Here is an 11,468-nt window from a genome sequence, read left to right as displayed (position 1 = left end):
AATATATATTTTGTCAAAATAAATTTTCAGTAAATTTTGTTACTTTTAAAATATTTTCAGAATGAGAGTTATATAAAAGTATCTATCAAGTTTAACATATTAAAAATTTGAAATAATCTATTGAATTCACTTATTAGTGAAATACATATATTGAATTATAGTTTCAACCTGTTAAAACAAATTGATAAAGCCTTATGAGAAAATAAGTGATTTTAACCTGTTAGAAAACTAGTTAAACAGATTAAAAACACTTTGCTAGAACTACAACAAGTTCTAAGTAATTTTAACATATTAAATCAACAATTCAACTTATTAAATTACTTACTATAGTTCAAAAGACCTTCATCTAAGAACATTTAACATATTTAACTACCATTTTAACTAGTTAAAATGATCTATTTACCAAGTTTAGTTTAACTAATTTTTTCAATAATATGTAAGATCACTTAAACATCATGAAGAAATAATATAAATAACACAAAAATTTTATTTCTTTATGAGGGTTGGATTCAACAAATACAATTCAACATAAGCTTCAACTCCAACATTATGATGGTCTGTTAGTTCATCTCATTAACAATAATATTTATATATGTTTTACTTCTCCTATAAGAGTGAATTGTATGCATCACTAGATATATGCAACCAAAAAGCATTTATCTTTCGTAGTATAGAAAATTGTTTATTTTTTAAAATTTTATATTTGTTATTTTTTCATCATCTTCATTTTGGAGCAATTTGTTGTTCACATTGCACAATTTTTTCATTATTCTTGAACTTAAATTGGAGCTAGGTTCACAACATCTTGCTTTAAATTATAAGCTCAATTCGTATATTACATTTTTAGTATATTGTTTACATAACAAAGATTGTGATAGATGATTATATATACATCAACAAGATACAGTATACCAAAAGTAACACAATCATATACCAAACAATGGATTAAAAGTAAAAAAACATTAATACACGTAGTGATAATTTGAAACCACTATTTATGGATTACAAGTATACTAAAAATTAAATGAGCTATTATAGAAAGATAAATAAATAGTTCACATCAAATATTCAAATCTTTGTTCGGTATTTGATCTGCCAAGTAAATATAGAAATGCCCCATAGCCCCAGTACGAAACTTGTTTTCGTATATGGATTCTAATGTTAGAATTTCACCGTCTTTAATCTTGATAGAACCAGGTTTTGGATAGCAAACTGACATTCCAACTAGGTAACCATTTTCATTTCCTGCTTCTTTTCCTGTTCCATATTTTGGATTTGAAGTGCATAAAACCCTTCCATCCTAAGTTAAGCAAAACCATAAATTTAGAGAAAATGCACTAAAATAGTTAATTTCTTACAAATATATATATATATATATACAATTTCTGAACAAATTTTATTACTAACAAATTTATGAAGAACAAAAAATTTAAGATAAGGTTATCTACATGATATAATTATATAGGAATACAAAAAGTAAATTCAAATATTACCTGTCCATATAAAGTAGAATTGACAACACCAGTGTGCATATGAGCGGTGCCATATATAAGATAACCACCTTTTGTCATTGGGATGTTTGCTTTCTTAACGTGAGGGGAGACACTGTCATGATTTCTTGGAATAGTATATTCTGCCTATATCAAATTGAGAAATTTATGTTACCCACCTACCCACAAAAAAAGTAATTAATAGCCTAATAGTTTTGTTTGGAATATAAGTGAGTTTCAAAAGTTTGCTTATATTTGTAAAGTATAGTATATATTGAATAAATCATCTACCTGACAATCATGAATTAGTGTAGAACCATTTGATCTTACGTGATCAGTTGAATCAAGTATATAGAACCTAAGAGGCACCTGGTGTTCATCCAATCAACCCACCTTATCTTGTATCTTAGGGAAAGATTTCTTGTTGGGCCTTGGAAATCATTTCTTAATTTGCATTGTAATTTATCTTGACAACAAAAGAGTCCTCCTTTATAATTTCTTGGCAATAATTGACCATTAATTCCCATTGTGACATTGTAAAAGTTGTTTGGGAGATTTAAAAGCTTACACCTACACTCTGTACAACCTTTTCTATCATGTGTGCCACGGGTATCAATAACCATGATGCTAAATAACCATTTTTCTTTAAACCCATCCTTTAATTTTGTAGGATTACCTAATTCAACTGCAAAAGGATCTGGAAGATTTGAGGATGTTCCTCGTGATTCTCCTCCCAAGCCCCAATAATGTGGAAGCAAAAAACCTTGGCACATACCATCATTTCTTTCGAATTCGATACCATTGCGAAGGTCGTGAGATTTTTTAATGTAGTGTGACATGGTAATATTTTCAATATATTTTACAGCAAACCAATGATGAAGGTAAGTTTCATACAAAGGTACAGATTTACCATCTTCATCAACTACTTCAACATCAAAACTCTTGACCCCAATGTGACCCTTTGGAAAGTCAATATCTAATAGTGTTTTCACTACAATTTTTCCTGGTCCCACTTCAAACTTTTCGGACAAAAAAGTAGCTGATTTGATATAACTTTCATTAGACTCTACAACAATTGAGTGTGTTGTGCCAAAAAGAAACATCATCATTGATGATAACATTATTGTTACTTTATAGAGATTCTTCATGTTAACCTACACATAAACCGTAAACATTAGCCATGACAATATTTTGTATCCAATGTTATTCATGTGGTAAAAACACATGATAATCAAATAAGATTTAAATGAAAGGGTAAAATAATAGAACATTGATAACAAAAGTTGCATACCATATACAAAAAAGAGAATTGGCTAATCATGGTGATGCTTCGGTTTTAGCTGATGATGTATGGTCGTTTAGATTTTAAAGTAGGTAAATTTATGTGTATATGAAATTAATTGCTAGTTTTATATATGATAGATGACTTGATAGTGATATATTTGGCCTAACTAAATTTTAAATCGATGTTGATTGTCTCCTTTTATTGGATGTATAAGGTGTTTTTGTTTTACTTTAAAGCCCAAATTAGCATGTGTAGACGTAGTTTTACACATGTACAAACCTATTAGAAAACTCTAATAACTATTTGTAGGTGTTAAACCAGTTCGATTAACAATTTGTTTAAGCAAACTTGGCATGGTTTAGTTTTTAGAGGGATTTATTTTCTTAATTAGTAACATATACATTGTAAGTTTTACCTGTTTAAAAAGAAAATAAAAAATATAATTATATAAATGTAATATAAAAATTATTTAAAAAAAATATTTAATTTAGATTTATGTTAAAATATACAAAATTTGGAAGAGAAAAGTAAAAGTAATATTTTAATACTCTAATTTGATTTAAGAAAAAAAAACTAATAATAATATTAATAAAATAAATTAATTAATAGCTACAAAAGGAGAGAAGACATAACATATGGAAACGAAAATTTTATATATGATGTACCGGTAGGGTCCATACGACACCTGGAGACCCAACACCCAATCAAGGCTGACCGAGACAACCAAAACCATTATGCCTAAACAGAGGATTAACAAGACTAATCAATGGTCAAGGATTAGGTAATACACTCCTAATCATGATCCAAATCCCTAATCTGAACCAATAACAAAGAGCCTATGATAATCATATAAATTGACAAATATTCCAAGAATCATGTATGCATCATCTAGTAGTAATAACATTGAAGGTCAAACACCAAAATCTCACTTGAGCGTCGGAGTGCCTTTTGCACGTACCATCTGAGCTTGGAGTTTACAGAGACGAGGAGTGGAGCAATGAAAGGAAAGCACGGAGACCGTTTCAAGAAGAGAGAGGGAAGGGTAGACCAACCAACCGAGAAGGAAGGTAATAGTTCTTTTGGTTCCAACCCCGTTAGAGAACATATACTGATATTACATATAACGTTGAGAATGCATGATATTTTTTTACTGTTCATAGTATTTTTGTAGTAAATAAAATTATATTCTTATATAATTTAAATTATTTTAAAACTAATTGTGCATGTCATCTAGAGTTCAATATAAAGATTAAATGAAACAAAACTTGAAGGCTATGCTCCAAAGATTAGATTGTTAAGGTTTTACAAGATAATGAACTTACAGGTAATCAAATTAAGTTAATTTCACTAAAGCATGTTGTTGAATGTAACATGAAACTATTATACATGTTGTTGAATGTCAAATATTAAGAAAGAAAATATATCAGAATATTAAATAACAATTAGATAAAGGTAAAATAATTATAGAAAATAGTAAAAATTATCAAATGTGAGCCTTATAAATAATTTTGGAAATTAAGGACCAAAGAAACATTAATATAAGTCTCTTAGGTTACCTAAAATACTAAAGATATTTTAGTCATTTAAAACGGGAACGAGTAAAAGGATGATGATTGGAATTGGGATGCATATGGGGACGAGGATAAGACGGATATGTACATACTCATCCCATCCTCGTACCCAATTTAAAAAATCAAGTGTTATTCATAGTTATACTCATACCCTATCAATGGAATTTCTCATTAAAATCAAGATGAATTCAATACTTTCAAGAACGAGTTCATTTATTATCTCTAATTTTAAGAGTGAGATTTATTTATGAAAATGATTTAATTCTATATTAAATTTATATACATGGTAGATTTTGAAAGATTATTCAAGTGGTTAATTTGTGCTTGTAAATACAACTTTAAAACTTAAAAGATTGTGCTTGTAAACATACTTTTTGTTGAACAAGATGCTTTGATGTCTCCAAATCCAAGAGGAAAGCTTGAAGACCTTGCTGCTGGGTGTGTGTGTGTTGTCTAGTTGTTTGAAACTTGTTAATTCACTCCTTAAGTTGATCCAAGTTCATTTGAATCTTTAACTTTTTAAAAAGATGTGTTTTCTAAAAAGCTGTCAAAATTTCAACAGGTTGTTTTACCTTAGCAGTTTTTGAAAAACTTGGTTGACTTTGCTGTCAAACCAAAACAATCGATTGTTTCGACAAAACAACCGATTGTTTTCCTGAAAACCTTAACAGAATTTTGTTAAGCGGTTTTAATGTTTTAAATGATCCTAACTAACTTGGCTCCTTTATTAAATGCTTTTGACCACTTGGTGGGTCTATATAAAGGTGGTTTTACGCTCCTAATCTTGGAGTAAGAGAAAGAGTTTATCAAAACAGTTTTTCCAAGATTTGAAAGAGCTTTGGATCATTCTTAAGTGTGTGGAATAGGATTGGGATGTAATTATGAACTTTAAGCTTTGTAATACCCAGGTGCATTCTATTCCCTTCTTCCTTGATTACTGTATTTCTGTAGTTGTGTTGCCAAGGAGTGTTGTGTGTTCTTGAGGTGTTCAAGATCAACATTCTTGGTGTGGTTTGCCAAAGGTAGTGTGTTTCTTGAGGGGTTCAAGGTCACTACTTTGGTGTGTAATGTGTGTAATCTGGTTTTGATTGCATAGTGGATTACCTAGTGGTTTCTGGGGACTGGATGTAGCTCTTGGTGTAAGAGTGAACCAGTATAAATCTGTTTGTGTGATTCTCTCTTTCCCTGATCTCACATATATATGTTTTAAGCTGTTTTTATTAACTGCTGATAAAAAAACCGATTGTTTTGACAAAACAACCGATTGTTTTTCTGATATCATCTTAAAACAGTTTTGGGTATTTGTTTCTTTGATTCTTTTCTCTGTAATTCAGCATTGATTTTCATTATACCTTCAAAGTTTGCGAAAATCCCTCTTAAACAATTCACCCCCCTCTCGTTTAAGGCCATATATTCTAACACTTTTGGTCATGAATTATTATTTTTTTCGCCTTTTTACAATAGTCCATAATTACATGTATTTTGTGTATTTTTTAAATTGTGTTTTGGAAGATATTTTTATTTATTTTTTAAATTATATTTACAAGTATGTTTTTATTTTTCTTATGTTTTAATTTTCTTAAATAGTATATGAGAGGACAATTTTACCGTTTTTATGTTTTGTGTGTTGTTTTTAATTTTCTAAAACAGTGAGTTCTTAAAATTTATTTAATATTTCTGTGATATTTTTTCTAGTAGGGTGATATTTTTTAATTTCTTTTATCTGAAAAATATTTTAAGAAAAATATGTTAATATAATGTTGTAGTTTTTACTTTTATTTAATAGAACTTATTTATAATTTTAGATTATTTAGCTAATTAATACCCGATTAATTATGTTAATTGAATGTGATTTGGAAAAATTCAAAAACATTAGTAGTAAATTCAAGTCTTCGTGGTAATAAAATTAAATCACTTGAAAATAAATTTTTAATAATAATAATATAGTTAAAGAAGGTAACAAAAATTTATTTGTGACAATTAATACAATAAATTAATCTTTGAAAATTTAGTTGTCGGGTTTTCTTACTTCATATATGGCAGATGTGTGAAGTGATGATAAAATTTGCATGACAATAATGATAATGATGATTACATAGTTGTAATTTGTGCGTAAATATGTGGTTCTATATTGTTATCATTGTCATATTATTTTGAATATCATTCTTAGACTAGCTTCCGAACCACCTCATACATATGCAAAATTTGAGGCGCACAAAATATCCATTAGACAACTTGGAAGGTAACCTTGTGACACATATACTCATGAATATATTTTTTTTGTTAACATTCCTTAACTATGTTATTATTAAATTTTATTTTTTATTTTAAATTTATTTTATTACAATAAAATAGGTGTGTGTTTTAAGTGTAAGGTTCAAAGCAGAGGTTAGACCGACTTCCTTATGGTTTCACTAGGCTTGATAGCTTCTAGCAAACAGAGAATTGGAGAAATTTGTTGAATATTCAGAAACAAAATTCATTAATATTTTAAGTCTATGTTTAAAAAGGAGGAGCCACTTATTTACAGGTTCATGTGTCTCAAAACCATGCCTCTTGGTTGCCTTCATCTTAGTTAAGTGAACTTAATTATGGTGAAGATTAAACCAAGCTAATGACCGTCCATGCTCCTTAAAGTGCTCTAGAAGCCTTTGCTTGATTGTCAAATGAAGGTGATAGTGCCTTTGAGTTATTTTTAACCTATTTTATGAATGACTTAGAAATACAACGCTGAAAGAAAAGACTATTCTAGTTTTCACAATTTGTACAAACTAAGGAACAAATTTCTCCTGTCTATTTATGTGGTTGATCTTTTACTCCCAACTAAGTGTATGGTGGCTTTGGAAGTGAAGATGGTCCTCTATCATACACTTTCCTTTTTTGTTCTAGTGGTAGCTCATTAGCCATTGATATCTTGAAATATGTCCCTTGAGGTTTTGATTGTTCCATATTTTTCCAAAGATTCACAATAACCTCTTCATCTTAGACTTATAAATTTAACCTCCATTTATCAACATCAATCACCATTCTTGTAGTTTTTAAGAAAGTCCTTCCAAGGATCAAAGGGAATTCTCTACTTTTTTCAGTAATCATGACTACAAAATCGACTTGAAATATAAACTTGATAGTTCTTACAACATATCTTCAACTATACCATACAGTTGTTGCACACTTCCATTAGCCATCCTTAAGGTCATTCTGGTTGGTTTCATGGTCACTTTACCTATATTTTTTAACAAAGAAAAGGGAATAAGATTTATATTGGCCCCTAAACCTAATAATGCATTATGTACACAAACGTTTCCTATAGACATTGGAATTGTGAAACTCCTAAGATCATTTGAGTTTCTTGGTATGATTCTCTCATTGCATTCACTACTTATTCCTCCATTTTCTTTCATAACAATTTTCTTTTTCTCCTCACTTATTATTTTTTTCATAAACAATTTCTTTTCTTTTTTTTTCTCTTCCTATATTTGCACTTTTTTATTTTATTTTTTCTTTCTTTCTTCCTTCACTTGTTAAGCTTTCTCTATATTTTCATCTCCCCCTCCAATTTTTTTTAAATTTTCTTTATTGTTTTCAGTTTGACAATCATCCTTGTCTAAAATCATATTGCTAGAGTTTTGAGATTTAATCTCCATGCCTTCAAGTGTTAAGACATTGCAATGTTCCTTCGGGTTAATCCGTGTGTTTGTTGTAAATCTTCCTTCCTGTTGTCCCCCTAATTTTTTAGCCAACTGCTTCACTTGTGTTTCTATATTTTTTATTGAAGCTTCAACAATCTTTTGATATGTCAAGGAAGCATACAAAAATTTTCTAGTGTATCCTCTAGCTTTGATGTTCTTTTATGCATTGAAGGATAGTGTTATTGTTGTTTCTAGTAGGTTTGTTGTCTATTAGATGAAACATTTTCTTGTTTCCATCCAAAAATTTGGTTTGGTTTGGTCATCTAGCTTTGCCTTCCTTGATTCATCATGTATTGAACTTCTTCTGCTGCTAGGGTGTCATAGGAACATTAACCTCTATATTGATTTTCTCCACTTGTATTTGAGGATAATTTATGGCATGTAGTTGATGAGGCAATTTGGACATTTATTTTATGGCATGTTTGGTTCTAACACTTATTTCTTCTGACCAACTTGTCTATCATGTTGAACTTGATAATCGGTTGAAGGCAAAATATCAATGATCGTAGTTGTTTACTCTGCATCTACTTCCATCATAGTTCCTCTAGTTGATGTATCTAGGATCATTTTAGTGTCAGACCTTTGACCATTTTGAAATATACTTAGCTGGTCTAAGTCTTCAAATCCATGGTTTGGACATCTTCTTAGTAACATCTTGAAGCGCTCCCAAGCTTCATATAAGGGTTCATCTGGTCCTTGCCTAAATGTAGAAATGCTAGATTTAGCTTTAATAAAGGGAGAGTAAAAAAAATCCTCTTTAAGAATTTTTCTTTAACTTCATTGCAGTTGTTCAAACTTTGGTTTAGGTAAGATTTAAGCCATTATTTTGCTTTGCCAGCTACTGAGAAAAGAAATAAATATGTAGGTAGATTGATTCCATATCCCTCTCTACAAATCCCATGCTACAAATTAATTCATAGAAAATGGATAGATGAGTGTAAGGGTCATCATGATTCATTCCTGTGAATTGATGGTAGCTAATTAAGTTCAAAATTGATGCCTTCAATTCCAAAGATCTAGTTGTAGCAGGCATTGCTATGCTTGAAAAATATGTTGGTCCTTGTTGCGTAGCATAGTCTCCTAATGTTCTCCTTCGAGGATTTACAATTTTTCCTCCTTCATTGTTTCTGTTTCCCATTTGATCAGCCATGTTGTCAGGTTGTGGTGCTTGAGATTGTGACTTGGATAAGTTTGGATTTGGTATTTTCTCTTGATCTCCTTAGTTTTGTTTGAGCCTATTTCTTTCTTTTCTCAAAGGTTTCTCAATATCCTACTCAAACAACAAGTCTTTTGAGGAGGGTTTGCCTCTTGTTATCATTAATATAAAAAATCCTTAAAAGAATATTTAAACAAAACAAATTAAAACAAAACAAAATAGTTATAAATTCAAAAAGATTTAGGCTATTACAAAATAGTTAAAACTAAATCTACAGTTGAAAGTTAGTTATGCACAAATATTACAATATGTACTTTTTCAGAATGAAAGATATAACATAATTATTGGTGTATCAATTAGTCCCGACAATAATGGCAAAAACTTGATGGTGGTTTTATTAAAATCTATTTTCAGCAAGTAGATCGAGTTAACTGTAGTATAGTCGATAAGGGGGTTGTTGTATACACAGGGATTAAACCAAGAAAATAATATCATTTGAAGTGATGCAGAAATACAATAAAGGTTGAATGCATATATGGTTTTTCCCTTCTCACCTTTCCTATCAAAAACTTTATCCTTATTTTGTATATTTGAACATTTAATTTTGGTATGTCCTTATTTTCCACAATCAAAACAAGTAAAATTAGATGCATTAGGATCGTATTTTTTTGGAAACCTTCTTTGTGATGAACCTCTTTCTTTCTTTTTTTCTTTTCTTCAAGAATTTGGTAAACTTTTTGGTTAACAAGTTTAATGTTTTCTTAATCATTGTTTACCTTAGATTCATCACCCTTTGAATCTATTTTCTAAGCAGCTGACTTAAGAGGAATATTCTTAATCTTTTTATCATTAATTTCTTGCTCATTTAACCGGTTCGTTTCCAGCTGATGTTCTTTTAATTTGCCAAACAATGTTGCACTAGTCATTATTGTTAAATTTTTGGATTCAAATATAGTTGTTACCTTGGGTTCCCATTTACGGTTCAAACACTTAATTACCTTTATGTTTAATTACACTTTATCAATGAATTTGCCTAGCTCAATCAAATGATTCACTATTTGTAAAATGCTTTTGCACTTCTGAAAATACTTCACCCTACTCCATTATGAACAACTCATATTCTCGGATTAGAGCATGTTTCCTTGCCCTTTTCATATATGTTGCGCCCTCATATGTTTTCTCCAAAATGTCCCACATTTCTTTTGTAGACGAGCCTTGTGAAACCCTAAAAAATTCATCAAGATTTAAAGTAGATGTAATAATATTCTTAGCCATGCAATATTATTGTGCTTTCTTATTCTCAATAACAGACCAATTTGACCATGATTTTTCCAGAAGTTCATTATTAACAAGACACATGGACCTCTATCTATTGATTCAACAAAAGAAGTACTTTCCAAATGCAACAAAGATATAATTTCAATAAGCACCTCATCGAACTTAATGTACCCAAATGACAACTTGGAGTCAGTTTCATCCATCATCACTCTTATAAGCTTTTCAATATTGTCTTTACCATCACAACCTATCAATTCTCATCGCTTGGCCAAATTTAACATGTCCATAGACAATTTTCGAGTATAATAAGCATGTTTATAGATTCAAAACTCACTTCTTACACTAGTGCAAAAAAGATATTTTACACTGGTTCTAGGAGGAATTTTACTCCAGTACTACAACCGATGTAGTTGTGGGCATTGTAAAATGTCAATTACATATAACATCGACTGCTTAACCGGTGTTATATGTACCCATATTACACTGGTTGGCTCTAGTAACTGGTGTAATATGAGACATTTGAAGCAAATTTTTATTTAATTGAGCCCCCAATCATAAATAAAAAAAAAACACATGATGTGTAGCAATTAACACAATTAGAGAAGAAAAACCATAATGATATGAACCTTTGTATATGGTCCCTTCATGTCCATCCTTCTTGATAGTTGGTTTTGGAACACACTAGGAAGAAGCATACTCAACAACCGCTTTATGTTGAGCACCTGATTGAAGATTCACCATTGATAATTAAAAGGAGCAGTTACATAGTGAGTTAAAGACGTGAAGTGTAAGAGAGAAAAAATTACCACTCTCGTTAACAAAAACATGTCCATCGAAGAACTGAGCAAACTCGAAAACATCATGAGGAGAATTGAAGTCTATGTAGGCTCGGGAATGCCTCTAACGCTTGTGGCTACAAATACAGTTAGGAAAAAATGGAGGAAGGAACGAATAATGTTTGAATGGATTTAGAGGAACCTGGTGTTGCTAGGTCTGAAA

The 11,468-nt window shown here is 30.2% G+C and overlaps 2 pseudogenes; one reads left to right on the top strand and one right to left on the bottom strand.

Annotated features, from left to right (window-relative positions):
• Positions 1-1,060: 1,060 nt before the first annotated feature.
• On the bottom strand, positions 1,061-9,185 carry LOC137806447 (uncharacterized; annotated as a pseudogene).
• Positions 8,658-8,763, top strand: LOC137811610 (small nucleolar RNA R71; annotated as a pseudogene).
• Positions 9,186-11,468: the final 2,283 nt, after the last annotated feature.

Source organism: Phaseolus vulgaris, chromosome 11, assembly GCF_000499845.2.
Source record: "Phaseolus vulgaris cultivar G19833 chromosome 11, P. vulgaris v2.0, whole genome shotgun sequence".
NCBI lineage: Eukaryota > Viridiplantae > Streptophyta > Magnoliopsida > Fabales > Fabaceae > Phaseolus > Phaseolus vulgaris.
Note: the sequence above shows the minus strand (reverse complement) of the source record. Positions and strands in the feature narration are given on the sequence as shown.